Source organism: Triturus cristatus, chromosome 1_2 (genome assembly GCF_964204655.1).
Source record: "Triturus cristatus chromosome 1_2, aTriCri1.1, whole genome shotgun sequence".
NCBI lineage: Eukaryota > Metazoa > Chordata > Amphibia > Caudata > Salamandridae > Triturus > Triturus cristatus.
This window is the reverse complement of record NC_140580.1, coordinates 43758940-43775261: the sequence shown is the minus strand read 5'-3', so window position 1 is coordinate 43775261 and position 16322 is coordinate 43758940. Positions and strand designations below refer to the sequence as shown.

General features: G+C 52.3%; 1 protein-coding gene across 1 annotated transcript in view; it reads left to right on the top strand.

The window, feature by feature from the left end:
• TMEM253 (transmembrane protein 253) overlaps window positions 1–16322 on the top strand; it is a 99321-nt gene that overhangs the window by 38771 nt on the left and 44228 nt on the right. The window lies entirely within an intron of this gene.

The following is a 16322-nucleotide window of genomic DNA, read 5'->3' as shown; positions in this document are numbered from 1 at the left end:
AAAAGTGAAATACGGTACTTGGAATCAAGCTGGACGACACAACAAGGACCATGACCACCATTAGAGAGCAAAATATCACTTACTAGGACAAGTTTGCGTCTAGATTTTAAATATTACAATCAAAACAAACACAGACTTCACTAATCCATTAACGCAGCCTACTCCCACCCATAAGCCTCCCCCAAAATATCAACTCACCCAGTCAAACGACACCGACATTCAATTTTGCCATCCAACATCCCTTCAAGCCTTTCCAACCACAGTCCTTTTAACCTGACCAAAACCCCCACCCTTTCAGCTTACTGCCTAAGCCCTGGGCTTCCCTGCCATCAAGGAAAACTCTGACAAGGCCTTTTCTACCCCCTCCACCACCCAAGGAATTTTATCTGTCTGTCTCATAAATCGCCTATAAAAATGGATATCTCGCCACTGTAGGAGGCTCGCTCTTTATGTGATATATCAATAATCTAATATACCGTGTAAAGAGTCCAGGGGTTCCCTTATGAGTAGACAGGGGCTTGCTCTAGCAATCCCAAAGTGCTCTATTAGGAGGTAGTGTGGTTGAGCATCCTTAGGTTTAACACAGAGGAGTACAGGGCATTTACAAATACACACAATAATTAATAAATGACACACACGACTCAGGAAGAAGATCCACACCAACTTATAAAAAAAGCAAGTATCGTTATATATGTTTATTTAATCCAAACAGTGGTTCAAAAGTGTTTGAAAATTGTTTGTGTAATTGTAATTTATCAATATTGAACAAATAATTAAGACAAAAAAAATCAGTGCACACATAAAAGTGAAAAAGTATAAAGAAACGGCCCATAAAGGAAAAATCTAGAAAAACATACAAAATGTATTCAATATAAATATATATAATATCATAGAGCTCAGAAATATAAGCTGGTATATATAACGTTTGATAAAATACAGAACCAGACAAGTGGCAGACAAAAAGAGGTTGCATAGGAGAAGGAGTTTCAGAACAACACTGAAACTAAACAAACAAAACAATGTGTCCTCCATTAATTGCGGACACAATTGCGTCGACGGCATTTCAACCGTTATTACAACTACACGGTCATCTTCAGGACATAAAATTTAGCTGAGCATCCCAACAAACAATTTCCAATCACATGAAGGAGAACGGGCATAGCAGTTATCAATGCGTAAGATAATATATTTTTTATATACGTAGACGATTTGCTGAAATCAATGTATTTATTCAGCTCCAGTCATTCGATTATCTCCGTGACTGCTAAAAATGAATCAGGCGAAGTTAGCCACGGGGTAGGAGAACATCTCTCCTTTTCGTCCCGGAAATGTGGGAGTATTTATGAACACAGCGCTAAGGGAACCGCTGCTTCCAAATTAATTTGCCGCGTGACGGGAATGCCTTTGACCGCACGTACAAAGGGAGCATAAAGGAAAGATGTTCTCCTACCCCGTGGCTAACTTCATCTGATTCATTTTTGCAGTCACGGAGGTAATCGAATGACTGGAGCTGAATAAATAAATTGTTTTCAGCAAATCGTCTACGTATATAAAAAATATATTATCCTATGCATTGATAACTGCTATGCTCGTTCTCCTTCATGTGATTGGAAATTGTTTGTTGGGATGCTCAGCTAAATTTTATGTCCTGAAGATGACGGTGTAGTTGTAATAACGGTCGAAACACGGTCGACGCAATTGTGGCCGCAATTAATGGAGGACACATTGTTTTGTTTATTGTAGTTTCAGTGTTTTTTTTTTTTTTTTTTGAAACCGTTTATTACAAGTCTTAATAGTATACAAGTATGGGCCCACAACCTTCCGGCCGGCCGCTAGCAATGGTAGGAACATACGACATACATTTATGGAACACGTGGCATTACAGGAGGAGCATTTCACAGTAGGTAACAATGTCAAAAGCCACATCATCCAGGCCCCATTATGCGGTTTCATTTTAAATGAAGAACAACAAAAATTAAAATCACACCCACAAGGCAACCCACAATCAAAAATAGCAGCACGTGCTCTCCAAGAGGGGGGATCCCAACTATACACAGAAGTGTGAGGAGGGGGAAGAGAACAGAGCGAGGACTGGGGGAACCCAATGCCCGGCAGCGGGGGAATGAGTCGGCTAAGGGGATGGGGCTGGCGAGGCATCAGGCAGCAGCGGTGGTGCGCAGATACCCCCTCGGTAGGCGTTCCAGGGGCCCCATGCTTTCACCCATGTCCCAGGCTTACCCCTCGCCACATACACCACCTTTTCGCGAAACATGCACCAGTCCATGTGTTCTTTCCAGGCCGAGACCGTCGGGGGCCTCTGGGATCCCCACAGTTGAGCAATATCACGCTTGGCTATCATATATCCCAGAGTCACCCACCACGTTTGCGGCGCCGAGTAATCAGTCGGTTCCCACACATTCAACAGGCATCTCCTCGCTTCAGGCAACAGCGCCACATGCGTAACCAGTCGCAGCACCTCATGTACACCACGCCAGAACCCCTCTACCTCCGGGCACTCCCACAAAATATGCATAAAGGTCCCCAAAGCACCACACCCACGCTTACACAACCCATCTCCAGCATAGCCCATTCGCAGAAGCTTTGGCCCCGTCATGTAGACCCGGTGGAGTATCTTGAGCTGGACGAAGCGAAGGCGAGCCGGTATGGCCACCTCCTTCGGGGAGGCCACCGCGGAGGTCTAGTCCTCGTCGTCCAACTCCAGCCCGTCGGCAACCCAAGCCGCACGAAGGGCAGTCAACAGGCCCGAGCGGTCGTTTATGAGCTTTTTGTATATAAGTGAGATCGTGCTGTCCGGGACGTGCCCATCCAGCAGTCTATCCTCCAGGGGGGAATATTCCGGGATGGAGGCAGCGTCCGAGAAGACGGAGCCCAGCGCATGACGGACCTGCAAATACCGAAAGTATTCACTGCCCTGCAACTGAAATTCCGTCTGCAGCATATCGAACGTTTTAAATCCTCCCCTCGTCCAAAGGTCCCCCACTTTACTGATACCTATTATGTCCCACTTCTCGAAGCCCTTAGAGGTCCACAGGGAACCTAACCGCTCAGACGCGTATAGAGGTGATGCCCGGGTCAAACGGTCCTTCCACCCCATAGCTGCATTGGCCGCGTGCCAGACTTGCACCATAACACGCGTGGGGCCCGTCAGACGAGCGTCGGGCGCGCTAGAGTAGAGCGCTCGATTGTAGTCACCACCTGGCAGGAGCATCTTGTCCATTTCAAATGCCGGGTTTAGGGCGGGCCCGTAGAGGCCATGGTTAATGGCAGCGAGCTGGGAGGCCCAATAGTACCGTTTAATATCCGGGAGGGCAATCCCCCCGTCAAACCATGGGAGCGTCAGCTTAGCCAGAGCAATGCGCGGCCTCCCGTCCCAGAACAGGCGGCGTTGCAGACTCTCCACCTCACGGAAGTAGCGCGCCGGGACCAAGTCCATAGTGTTCTGCAAAGCGTACAGAAAACGCGGCAGAGACATCATCTTGAACAATGCCGCCCGGCCGAGCGGCGAAAGCGGCAGGCGCCGCCAGCGTGCGACATCTACCCACAGACGCTGGAGGGGGGGAAGCAGATTCCGTTCATACCGGGCCTCCGGGTCCAGAGTAATGAAGACACCCAGGTACCGAAATCCCTGCGGGGCGATCTGGATCGGACAGCCCCGCGGGAGAATAGGAGCCTCCCCAGAGAGAACATACACACACGACTTAGCCCAGTTGATGACGAGACCGGAGTTACGACCAAACGAGTGTAAAACATCAACTAGCACTATAAGTGATTTACGTGGGGAGGCTAGGTACAGAAGGATGTCATCAGCATATAGGGATACGCGGTCCTCATACTCGGGGGTCCAACGGAGACCACGGATGGAAGGCTCCCACCGCAGCCACTCCGCCAGGGGCTCCAAGGCAAGCGCAAAAAGAAGCGGCGACAAGGGACAGCCCTGTCGCGTGCCCCGGCCCAGCTCAAACGGGGCCGATACTCTTCCGTTCACGACCACCTGCGCCAATGGGCCCGCATACAACAGTTTGACCCAACTGATGAATCCTGGGCCAAATCCGAACTTCTCAAGCATCGCCCAGATGTATGGCCACTCAAGCGTGTCAAACGCCATGGTGGCGTCTAAGGACGCCAAAATGGCCGGTTCTCGTATAAATGGGACGCGCGCAAGCACCCCATGCAAACGCCGCAGATTAAGGGCTGGATTGCGATGGGGAATAAAGCCAGACTGGTCCTGATGAACCAGATCTCCCACCACACCGACCAGCCGATTGGCGAGTACCTTAGCGAGAATTTTGGGCTCCGCATTCAGTAATGAGATAGGCCGATAAGAAGTAACCCGGTCCCGAGGTCTCCCTTCCTTGTGGATCACCACGATTGTAGCCAGACGCTGGTCAAGCGGGAGGGAGCCCAGCGAGTGGGCCGCGAGGAACATTGCGCGGAGGTGAGGCGCCAATGTATCCGGTCGCAGCTTATACAGCTCGATAGGGATACCGTTCGGGCCCATGGCCTTGCCAGAAGCGACCGAGCGTATGGCGAGGGCGATTTCGTCGGAGGTGGGAGCGGCGTCCAGCAACACCCTGTCCTCCCCGGACAGGGAAGGCAGCGCGATATCCCTGAGCAGGGTACGGGAATCCTCTTCCGAGCAAGAAGAGACCGGGGAATACACCTCGCGGAAATACTCCGCGAAACAGGAGACAATTTCTTCTGGCTCAGTTACGCACACACCATTCGATTTCTCAATCAGCGGGACCACACGATTCGCTCTCTCCTTTTTATCCAACCACGCTATCAGTTTACCAGCCTTATCACCCACATCATACAGTCGCCCCTGTTGCTCTCTACTAAGGCCCCTGGCCGCCTCCGTAACGAGGGCCCTATAAGCCGCCTGTTTGAGCTGGAGGACATGTAGTGCAGCATCTGTCACCCCATCTTCTAGATTACCCTCCAGCTCAGCTATTTCAGCCTCCACCCGGGTCACCTCCTCCCGCTCGCGCCTCCGGGCGTGGGAAATAAGGGATAGGGCCTCCCCTCTGAGTACTGTTTTGAAGGCCTCCCACAAGGGGATAGCTGAAGGCACTGACCCCACATTCTCCTCAAAATAGCGCTGGAGGGATTTAATCAAGTCAGCGCGAATGGTGGGGTCGCGCAGGTACCAGGAATTGATTGGGACTACCCTGCTCTCAGCCCTCGGAAAGACATCAAAATGCAACAATAGCGGGGAGTGGTCCGAGATACCCCGTGCCAAATGGCGCACCTCCCCCACCCTCCCGACATGGGCCGCCGGGACAAGGACATAATCAAGCCGTGAGAGACTACCATGGGCCCCCGAGTGGAAAGTGTATTGCAGCTGCGTGGGATGTTTTAAGCGCCAGCAGTCCACCAATCCCAGTGTATCCAAGAGGCCGGATAGCCACGCCTGTGCCCGGGGGAGGTCCCTAGAGGGGTGACGATCCACAGTCCCAGAAACCACCGCGTTGAAATCCCCCCCCCCACCACCAGAAGCCCCCCCGGAAGGCCAAGGAGGAGGCGCCCCAGATCTGCAAAGGTGGTCGACTGCAACCCCGGTGGGACGTACACTGACACAAAGAAACCACTTTGCCCTCCATTCTACCCACCAAGACAGTGTAATGTCCCCTGTCATCGTGGAGCACCTCATCAATTTCTAACGGGAGCGAGTTCTTTACCATGATACCCACACCCCTCGAGCCTGACGTGAAGCCCGAGTGGGCCACGAGGCGGTAGCCACGCCGATTCATGGCGCAGAAGGAATTGCCAATAAGGTGTGTCTCCTGCAGGAAGACCACATCAGGCGAGAGTTGCTTCAGATACTGTAGGACCACACCTCGTTTGATCCTGTCCCCCAGTCCATTGACGTTCCAAGACAACAAAGTTAACTCCCTACCCCCCATCATACACAGAAACCATCATTCGTCCCCCCGAGAGCACAGTAGAACCAACACAAAAAAAGGGTTGCCTTGTGATAATAACGAACAACACCCCATCCCTGCCCACCCACCCCAACCAAACTCCCCCCTCCCTGCACCCCTGCATGAGCCCAGACAGCCCCCCCAACGTGCAGTGTGCCTGTCGCCCCATAGATAGTTAAACTAACTAGACCCCCAGAGGAGGAGGGAGAACCCCCAAGAGACCCCACACAACCTCCATAGGAGGGGAACTTAAGCAATCCGACGTATAGTCAAAAGTGGCATCATTTTTGTCCCGAGCGAGGCCTAATATTAGTCCCTCAGTCTTGATCCGGCGAGCCCTCTCCCCCGGCCGCTCCCCCCCCGCCACCCCGATCCCGATCTCCAGACAGAGTATCCAGCCAGTCCCCGGCCGCTTCGGGACGATCAAAAAAGTGTGTGCGACCTTCCACCTCCACTCGCAGCTTAGCTGGGAAAAGCATGGCGTATTTAAGATTTAGGTCCCGAAGACGGCGCTTGACACCAAGGAAGCTCAGTCTCTGCTTCTGGACCGCAGGGGTGAAATCAGGATAGAAATTAATGTCCATATTGTCAAGTCTAATCGGTCCCTGTAGTCTGGAGGATTGCATGATAGCGTCTCTGTCCCGAAAATTAAAAATCCGGGCGATGAGAGGTCTCGGAGCGGCTCCGACCTTAGGCCTTCCCCCGGGAACCCTGTGGGCCCTCTCCACAGCAAAGAATTTACTCAGCCCCCGTGGCTGGAGATGGGTAACAATCAGGTCTTCCACGAAAAGGTCCGCCGCCGCTTCCTCACGTCCCTCAGGCACCCCGATGATACGGATGTTGTTCCTCCGGGCCCGACTCTCGGAGTCCTCCAGGCGACGATCCATCAGCGCACTCGCCCGAGCAAGCCGGCGCACCTCCGTTTGCAGGGCCGCCACATCTGTCGTAAGGCCCGATGCGGTGTGGGCCAAAGAATCGACTCGGTCGTTGGTCTTGGAGAGATCGGCCCTTATCAGGCCAACATCCACGAGGACCGAGTCGATCTTCTGCGCCAGTGTGTCAAAACGCTGGCCCACAGAGGCCTTCATCTCGGCGATGGCGCCCATGACATCCCGCAGAGTCAGATCCGTGGGCAGATCGGGGGCATCAGTAGGGCCCTCAGGGGACCTGCGTGGCACCTCAGGAGATCCCTTCTGGAGGGTATAGCGATCCATGCGTTTGGACTGATGGGCTGCGCCACGCCGAGTCGATTTTACCTTTGCCCGATCGCCATCTTGTTTCGTGGCCATGGTCCCAATCTCCCGATCGCACCAGCCACGTCGTGAAGGGCGGGCAAGCCGGTCCACGGGCTCCGGGGGGGTGCCACCCCAGATCTGCGGGGCGGATCACAGCCGGCGGGCAGGCAGGGTCCCCCAGCGAGGCCACACCAACACACAAAGCCCCGCGACCCAACCTCGCATAGACAGCAAGGAGGGTGCGAAAGCGAAAGTGAAAGTGTGGGTTACGCGAGCCACCAAGCCCTATCCGCCGCTGTTATTCACTTCGTCACTGGATCGCCCCACAACGCAAATCCGGGGTTCGGCTAGGAGAAGGCCGCAAACCTCAATCGGTGCTAAAGTCGGTGTCCGAGGTCCGATTTGGAAGCGGAAAACGGGCGCCACCTCAGCTCGGGCTCACCAACACAGTCCCCTCATCTGGGACAGGATATGTTCAGGATAGTCATAGGAGGTCGCGGAGGTCCTCGGGAGCCTCGCACCTACGCGGCCATCTTGGTTGCGCGCTAGGCTCCTCCCCTCTGTAGTTTCAGTGTTGTTCTGAAACTCCTTCTCCTATGCAACCTCTTTTTGTCTGCCACTTGTCTGGTTCTGTATTTTATCAAACATTATATATACCAGCTTATATTTCTGAGCTCTATGATATTATATATATTTATATTGAATACATTTTGTATGTTTTTCTAGATTTTTCCTTTATGGGCCGTTTCTTTATACTTTTTCACTTTTATGTGTGCACCGATGTTTTTTTGTCTTAATTATTTGTTCAATATTGATAATTGTTTGTGTAATTGTAATTTTTCAAACACTTTTGAACCACTGTTTGGATTAAATACTGATTGCCCCTGGTCCAGGTGGTTAGGGCTGCCCCTGTGGTGGTTAATAATGTTATATGTGTTTAGGCATCAGAGAAAAATAGTCCAGGTAAGTAAGTTTTTAAATATAAATTGTTTTCCCTTTAAAAAGTGGACACAGTGCAATTTCTGAGTTCTGCAATATTATCCTATGGAAGGAAGAACAAGTTTTGCAAACAGGTATAATACAGTGACTTACAAGATCAATTTCCAGTAGTTGAGGTGAGTGGTGGGCAAGGTCCCAGGCTGCACCAGCCGTAGACCACCAGCGGCATGAGGGTGGCCGTGCTCATGGTGAAGAACAGCATCGGGAGCCCAACAGGTTTCTATGGCGATCAATAACTGCAAAGAGAGTCTGCTGATTTTGGCTGGAAGGCCAGTTGGGTTAAAGCAACAAGGGGGTTCAAGCCTTGCGATACTCAGGAATGCAGGGACACCTGGGTCCTCTTCTCCACGACCCCGGGATGACTGATGCAGAGGTGACTTTAGGCGTCGGATTTTCTTGCCAGGAGCAGTCACGGTCGACGGACCTGCATGCCAAGGCTGCAGGGGACGTCGGGGAGTCCATGAGGGGTGAAATCACAATGGACGTGAGCTTTCGAGGGCCAGGGGACCTTGTTGACACAGGTGGCCCACTTCAACTCGGGCTGGAGGCAACGAGTGCATTGGTGGCTTCAGGTGTCGGGTTTGGCAGTTCTAGAGGCCTCAGAGTCTTTTCTTTTGGAGTTGCTGCAGGATGCAGTTCTTCGGGAGATCTTGGTCTTTATTGAAGGCAGGCAGTCCTACGAGGTTTTGAAGGCACACAGCTGCAGGAGGAGTCGTCTTTGGCACAGGTTGGACAGAGAATGGTAGACATGACAGCAGGGCTGGGGCCAAGCCAGGTGCTCTCTTCAGTCTTCTGCTTTTCCAGCTCTTTGTGTCCCTCTTTTTCGTAGGTTATAAGGATCTGCTTCTCTGATGCAGGGGCTCCCCTAAATACTGATTTTGGGGGCATTTGAGGAGTGTAGGGTAGTAGTCAATGGGCTAGAGACCCTTGGGGTCACTACACCCCCTGTATGACCGCTTCATAAGGGAAGTGGGCATACCCTGTCCCCGAATTCTTAAGTATGCCATCACAAAGATGGGTCCTTCTAAAAACTCGGGTTCACCTCAGAGTAGCCCACCTTAGTACTAGCCTGAAGGTGGCACACCTACCTGACTAGCTAATTTTCCCACCTGTCTACGTGCCAAGGTTGTCCTGGACAAAGGGAGCAGCTTCCTCTCCTGTGAGGGGAGACAGATTCACATTCCAAAGGTGACAGCTCTGTGAAGCTTGCCGGCCCAAGTTGGCTAATCAGCAGGTCATCCTGTGGGAGGGGGTGTTACACCCTCTTCCCAGACAGGCTTTTGGTCTATCCCTGTTCTATCCCTATCCCTATTTTCAGTGAAGCCATCATGTAGCTGGGGAATCCATTTTCACAAATGCCCAGTAAGATGGCTTCCCTACTCACATGTACTTGCAGTAATAGAACTGAGCAGCACTGGGGCATTTCTGCTCATGCAGGTATGCCCTCACAAGTAATATTCAGCCCCCTATCTTAGGGCTGTTAGGCCTTCTGTAGGGATTACTTAGAAATATTACATGCAGGAGTATGGTACATGACACAGAGGGCTGTGTGACATGTTGTGTTTTCACTTTTGTCTGCACCAAGACGCACAGCCTGCAATGGCAGTCTTGCATGTGCTTGGTGAGGGGTCCCTTGGGGTGGTACAATTTGTGATGCAGCCCTTAGGAGCCTTCTTTAGTACCTCAGGCCGTAGTACCATTTACTAGGGACTTAGAAAGGGTGTAAAGGTTTTGCCACTTGGAAGAAGAATTCTACAGTTTTGGGAAACGGCTCTGGCACTGGGGACCTGGTTAGTAGGAACCCAGTTTCCTTTCAGTCGAAATCACATCATTTACCAGACAAAAAATGCGGGTGACCATGTCAAAAAGGGGCACTTTCCTACAACTATCAACCTTTCAACACCACAAACAAAATGGCAATTGTTTTGGCTAACATGTCCCAGAACTCAAGTAAATAATTTAGATTAGCTAAAAAAGAAATATGTACCCCGTGCTATGCTGAAATAAACCTATGTCTTTACCTGCACAAACACAATGCATCTCCTCGTTTACTTTCCATATAGCTTTTTTAGTGGTGTTTTTTCCTCATAGCCCCTTGCCAAACTCTTCCCAGCATTAGTTCCGTCCGTCTAAATCACCCAAGTCCCTGACTATGCCCCAGCTATAATTTCAAAATGGGGCATAACTAGAAGTGGGCCCGTACTGCGATCCATTGGTTATACCAGCAAGGGCCATTATTAGCAAAATGGAGGGCGGATCTACGGGAGTGGGCTCTGGCAGAGGAGGGACACTTCCGGAACACCAGGAGGGATAATAAACTACCCGAGGTCCTACTGGCATGGGGAGCAATGATTCAGGAGATAGCGGGACAGACCTCCCAATCTACTCCGGAACGTTCAAGGCCACCGTCTTCTGGGCGGGGGGAGGCCCCAGGACAAGGGGGAGAGGCGCACGGAGACCCATCATAAGGATTATGATGCTTAGACTTCAAGTTATAGAGACCTGGCAGCAGGGGGGGTATTGGGATGGGGGGCGGAGGGAGGGTTGGAAGGGAGGTGGGGGGGGAGTGTATTACTGTTGAGTTCTATTTAAGTACGAAATGATGCTGAGAATATTGAAGATTGAGGAATCTCCATGGATGTAACCATTGGTTCAGACTTTGACATGTATTGTTGGTGAAACATAAACCAACTCGGCTGAGGCGGGCATGCTGTATGATTGTATTTACACTTGAATTATTGATTTGGAGGTATAAAACTAATAAAGAAATCACACACAAAAAATAGAAGAATGACTCACTTGCCTGAGATACTTGAATCTGTCTCCGATCCCCATTTACCCTGCAGCTCCCAGCTCCTGGGTGAGCTAGGAGCTGCTAAGGGAACAAACCCAGAACAGCAGCATGGCCCGGCAGTGTTGACAAAAATGGCAGAAGAGGAAGGTGATTGCCAAGGATCGTGCAGCCTGGCAGAGGTGATCAGCGCCGTAAATCAAGAAGGCCACAGCCCAGCATGCATATTAGCAGCACGGCAACAGACACTGCGTGTGCCCTGCAGGCTCCGGAAGATGGGCCCACTGGCGGACTGGTCTGGAGAGGACCGCAGGGTGCAATGAGGCCCGGAAGCTGTGACCTGAGCGGCCGTCTTCACGTGGGAGGAGTTGACCTAGACCCAAAGCCTGTTGTAGTGAGGCACCCGGCTGCTACTCTACAATGTTGCAAGCAACTCCTTGGGCCGGGCGCGGCCCAGGGAGTATAAATAAAGTGACGTCAGGGCACGTTACTGGAGTAGTACATAACCAGCAAGGTGGTCGTGTCCCTCATTTGTGCGCCGCTATTATATAGGCCACACTTTACCCCCTTAACATCCACCAGCACCCTAGCGTGTGTCCTTCAGGTCCCTAAGCACCAATTTACATTGGAGATGAGTGGCGGTGATCGTTCCACGCACCCGCACTTCGCAGCGCGGATCGGCATTGAAGTGTGCGTGTGGGGGCATGCTGCGGCCAAGGACGTGCAGGTGCGGGACGAGGAGAGGCGTTGCAGGTGAGCGGTTGGCAGCGGAGGAGTCGCGGCGAGTGCCCTGCGAGGGTGCAGCTGCAGAGGCCCGAGCCAGGAGTGGAGCGGCAGGCCGGGAAGGTCCGCGGGCCCGCTGCACGTCGTGCACATGCGCAGAAGCCTCTGCATGCTCCCGGGCCCAGCCGCGTGTGACGTCTGAGACGGCAGGCAGCCCGAGACATGGGGCAAATAGGCTGGTTGCCGTGTGGGGCTATCTTGGAGCCAAAGAGAGCGCTCAAATAGCCTAGAAGGTGTGGGAGAGGCATTGTGAAGGCCCCACACCTCTAGTGAAGAGGCAACATTGATTGAGCTCACTGCCTGGACAGAAGGGGAGTGTGAATCGGCGCGGCGTGGGCCAGGCAGCAGGAGGATCAAGGGTGTGAGGGCGCAGGAGCGCAAGAGGCCCAAAGGTTGACCCAGGCAGACGGGTTTGGGCAGGGGACAGTCGGTCCCATATCAAGATGAGCACACCCCAGGCACAGGCTGCTGCACCGGAGGCAGGGGCGATAGCGAGGTTGCCCAGTTCCCGCATGGCGGTGAAGGCACTTCCACCATTCAGTCAGTTGGCAGACCCAGCCACGGTGGCGCCCAGAATGCGAAAGTGGATTGGCCAATTAGAAAATTATTTTGTGGCCAATAGAGAGACAGATAATGCTGTGAAGCGATCAACCATGGTCCTCATGGGAGGAGATGAGCTCTATGACCCCTTTAAGGACCTGCCCGACGGGAGACGGCAACGACTACGACAAGGCAGTGAGGGCGCTGGATAGGCACTGCGACCCACAGGTCAACCCATACTTCGAAAACTTCAAATTACGCAAAGCAAAGCAGAGGGAGGATGAATCCATCGACATGTTCTTCGCGCGGGTGAGAAATTTGGAGAGTTCCTGCGTAGGAATTGACCGGATGTTTGAAACAACAGCACAGTTAATCGTGGGATGCAAGTTGCTGGAGTCGCGCAAGTTAATACTGCGTCAACCGGGAATATCACTGGACGACATCCTCATCCTGGGGAGATCCCACGAGTTGGCCGATGCGAGGGCTGGGGAAATGGAGTCGGCGTTGGCCAGATGTCCTGCAAATCAGCAAGCCCTATACCCTGCTCCCATCAAGGAGGAACGGGTGGAAGCCATAAAGAAGTCGTATAGCAGATGAGGGAGCAGCCCTGGAGGAGCCGGGGAACGTCAAGGAAAACCATGTTGCCGGAACTGTGGGCTGGGGAGCCATTCTCAGAAAGGATGCCCGGCGCAGGGCAGGCAATGCCTACGATGCAACAAATATGGGCACTTCGCGAAGATGTGCATGGGGCGGCCCACGGTGGGTCGAATCGCAACAGAGGTCCTGAGCCACAACAGAGTGTGAAGACGGCAGAAGAAATGGATGGCATGGACAGCCGGTGCCAGAAGATGCACATCACGGAGGAAGACGAAGATAATGAGGTGTTCGTGGTGTCCAATATCCAAGGCGTCAATACCAGCAGAAGGCCCCCACCGGTGTGTCACATATGGATTGGAGATAACAATGTAAAGGCATTGATCGACACCGGGGCGTCAGTAAACATTCTCAATGCAGATCAGTATGAAGCGTTGAAACCCAAGCCACTCCTGCTACCGACGAAGGCCAACATATTCACCTATGGCGGAGATGTCCCGATACCCCTGCAAGGAGGGATAGAGGTGGAAATAAAACATGGGAGATGATCCACACACACCTGGTTTCATGTGACATGTGATCGGGCTGGTTCCATTTTAGGCTGTCACTCAGCGGAAGACCTGGGTCTTGTACTGTTTGCCAAGCATATACATCAGTCACAAGCAGATGCCATCCTGAATGAATTTCCGGAGCTCTTTCGGGGTCTGGGGTGCCTGAAAGGAGTGGAATACAACTACACATTAATGACCCCATCAAGCCTGTGGCCCTGAGATATAGGAGAGTACCGTTTCATTTGCGTCCCTTGGTTGAGGCTGAATTGGAGCGGTTGGAAAAGGACGGAGTAATCGAGAAGGTGTCCATGCCCACTCCGTGATCTCACCAAAACCCAAACAACCAGGTGCGATCTGCCTCTGCGTGGACATGAGACTCCCTAATAAAGCGATTAAAAGAGAAAGGCATATCACGCCCACCATAGATGAGATTGTGGCTGATATCAACGGGGCGCAATGGTTCTCGAAGGTACACCTGAATTCGGGATATCATCAATTGGTGTTGGCGGAGAAAAGTCGATACATTACAACGTTCTCGACTCATGTGGGACTCAGGCGATTCAAACATCTTAGCGTTGTAGTCTCATCAGCGGCAGAAGTGTTTCAGGATGCAGTGAGAGAAGCTCTATCTGGATTGGTGGGTGTATTAAATGTCAGTGACGACATTATGATTTTCTCCAACTATCTGGAAGAACACCACACACGACTCCGTGACACGTTGAGGAGGCTGGTAGAACAAGGGCTAATGCTACACAAGGCCAAGTGTGAATTCTACGCCAACGAAGTTGAATTTTTTGGATACCGATTTTCAGCAAAAGGCCTGCAAGTGGACCCAGTGAAGGTTGAAGCCATCCGAGCGGCAGTGATTCCACAATCCCAGTCGGAGGTTTGGAGTTTCTTGGGAATGGCCAATTACTGTGGCCGATTCATCCCTCACCTTGCCACTCTCTCGGAGCCACTTAGGAAACTCACGAAGAAGGATATGCGGTGGCAGTGGTCCAGTAAAGAAGCCAAGGCTTTCAACGACATCAAGAAAGCATTGCTGCAGGGAGCCACGGTGGCCTATTTCAAACCAGGGCAAGCCACAGAACTCGTAGTAGACGCTAGTCCGGTGGGACTGGGAGCCGTGCTTCTACAGAGAGATCAAAGTGGAGAGTGGATGCCTATTGCTTACGCTAGTCGGGCGTTGATTGCGGTGGAGACCAGATACGCGCAGCTTGAACGTGAAGCACTCGCCATCCAGTGGGCATGTCAGCACTTCGACATATACCTGTGTGGCCACAGCTTTACAGTGGTCACAGACCACAAGCCTCTGGTGCCGCTGTTTGGGGGATCTGCGAGGAACGGACCGCCCTGAATCGAACGGTGGGCGGTGCAGATTCAGCACTACAAATTCAATGTGGTTTACCGTCCCGGTAGCAACAACCCGGCAGACTATTTATCACGACACCCGTTGGCCATTGGCCCAGGAACGCAGGGTGAAGTGGACGAAGACACCAAATCTTTTGTAAAGCAGATCATGGAAGATGCCTGCCCACGAGCGTTGTCGGGGGAGGAAGCTCAGGAAGCTACCAAAGAGGACGCATGTTTGCAAGCAGTAAAACAGACATTGCACAACCACCAGTGGAAGCTCTTTCTGCAAGGGTCCAGTGATTGGACTGAAGAAGAGAAAGAGTACCGGCAAGGTCTATGGAGATGCAGAGAGGAACTTAGCGAAGGGTGCGAGGGAATCATACTCCGAGGTACGAAAATGGTGATTCCGGCCAAGCTGTGGAGAAGAACCATGGAATTGGCGCACCAGGGACACCAAGGAGTGGAGAAGACAACAGCAGGGCTGCAAGCGAAAGTCTGGTTCCCTGGGATGGATTAGAGGATGCCCTGCGTGCCTGATTACGGGTGCCGAAGCCCCTACCATGCCAGTTATCACTGAAGCACCCAGCCTGACACCGTGGAACAATGTGAGCCTGGATTTTGGCAGTTTCCCGGACGGGAGACACACGGGGGTGATGGTGGACAGCCATTCCAAGTTTCCAGTGGTATAGGTAGTAGCGTCAACAGCTTTTGAGTGTCTTAAGCCCATACTTGAGAAAACCTTTGCACTCCTGGGAATGCCGGCAGAAATACGAACTGACAATGGACCACCGTTCCAGGGGCAAGAGTTTCAAGAATACTTGAGTGTGAACAACATCCGACACCGCAGAATAACACCCTAGTGGCCGCAAGCCAATGGGGATGTTGAAAGATTTATGAGAACTCTTAACAAAGCACTGAGGATTGGAGTGAACCAGTCAGAGTATTTGGAAGGGTGTTTGCACCGGTTCTTACGGGCGTATCGCCAGACTCCACACTGCACCACCCGATGTGCGCCTAGCGACCTACTCATGCAGCGAGCCGTGAGGGATGTGATTCCTACCATTGAAAGATGGTCCCCGTCTGTACTGGATCCAGCAAGGACCCAAGCGAGAAGACAGAACACCAACGATAAAGCCAGTCAGAGAAGGAGAGCTCGACCCACAGTGATCAGAATAGGAGACTATGTTGTTATCAAGGATAGACACCCTGGGTCAAAGTTTCGAACGCCATTTGAACGAGAACTGTGGGAGGTGGTGCAAGTGAAGGGATCCATGATCACTGCGGAAAGAGGATCTCAACAGGTGGTGCGAAATGCGTCGTGGTTCAAGAAGGCCTCCAATCCACGGGTGGCGCCGGAAGTAGAGGATGACAGAGAAGCGGAGAGGGTCAAAGGATCACAGAGCATGGCTGATCCAAGAAGTCCGGAACCAGTGGCCGAGGTAGAAAGGAATGAAGAACCAGTCACTCAGACACCGGTGATGAGTGAGAGAGCTGAAGAGGGAACAGAGGAGAGTCCCGAAATCCGGGGTGGTCA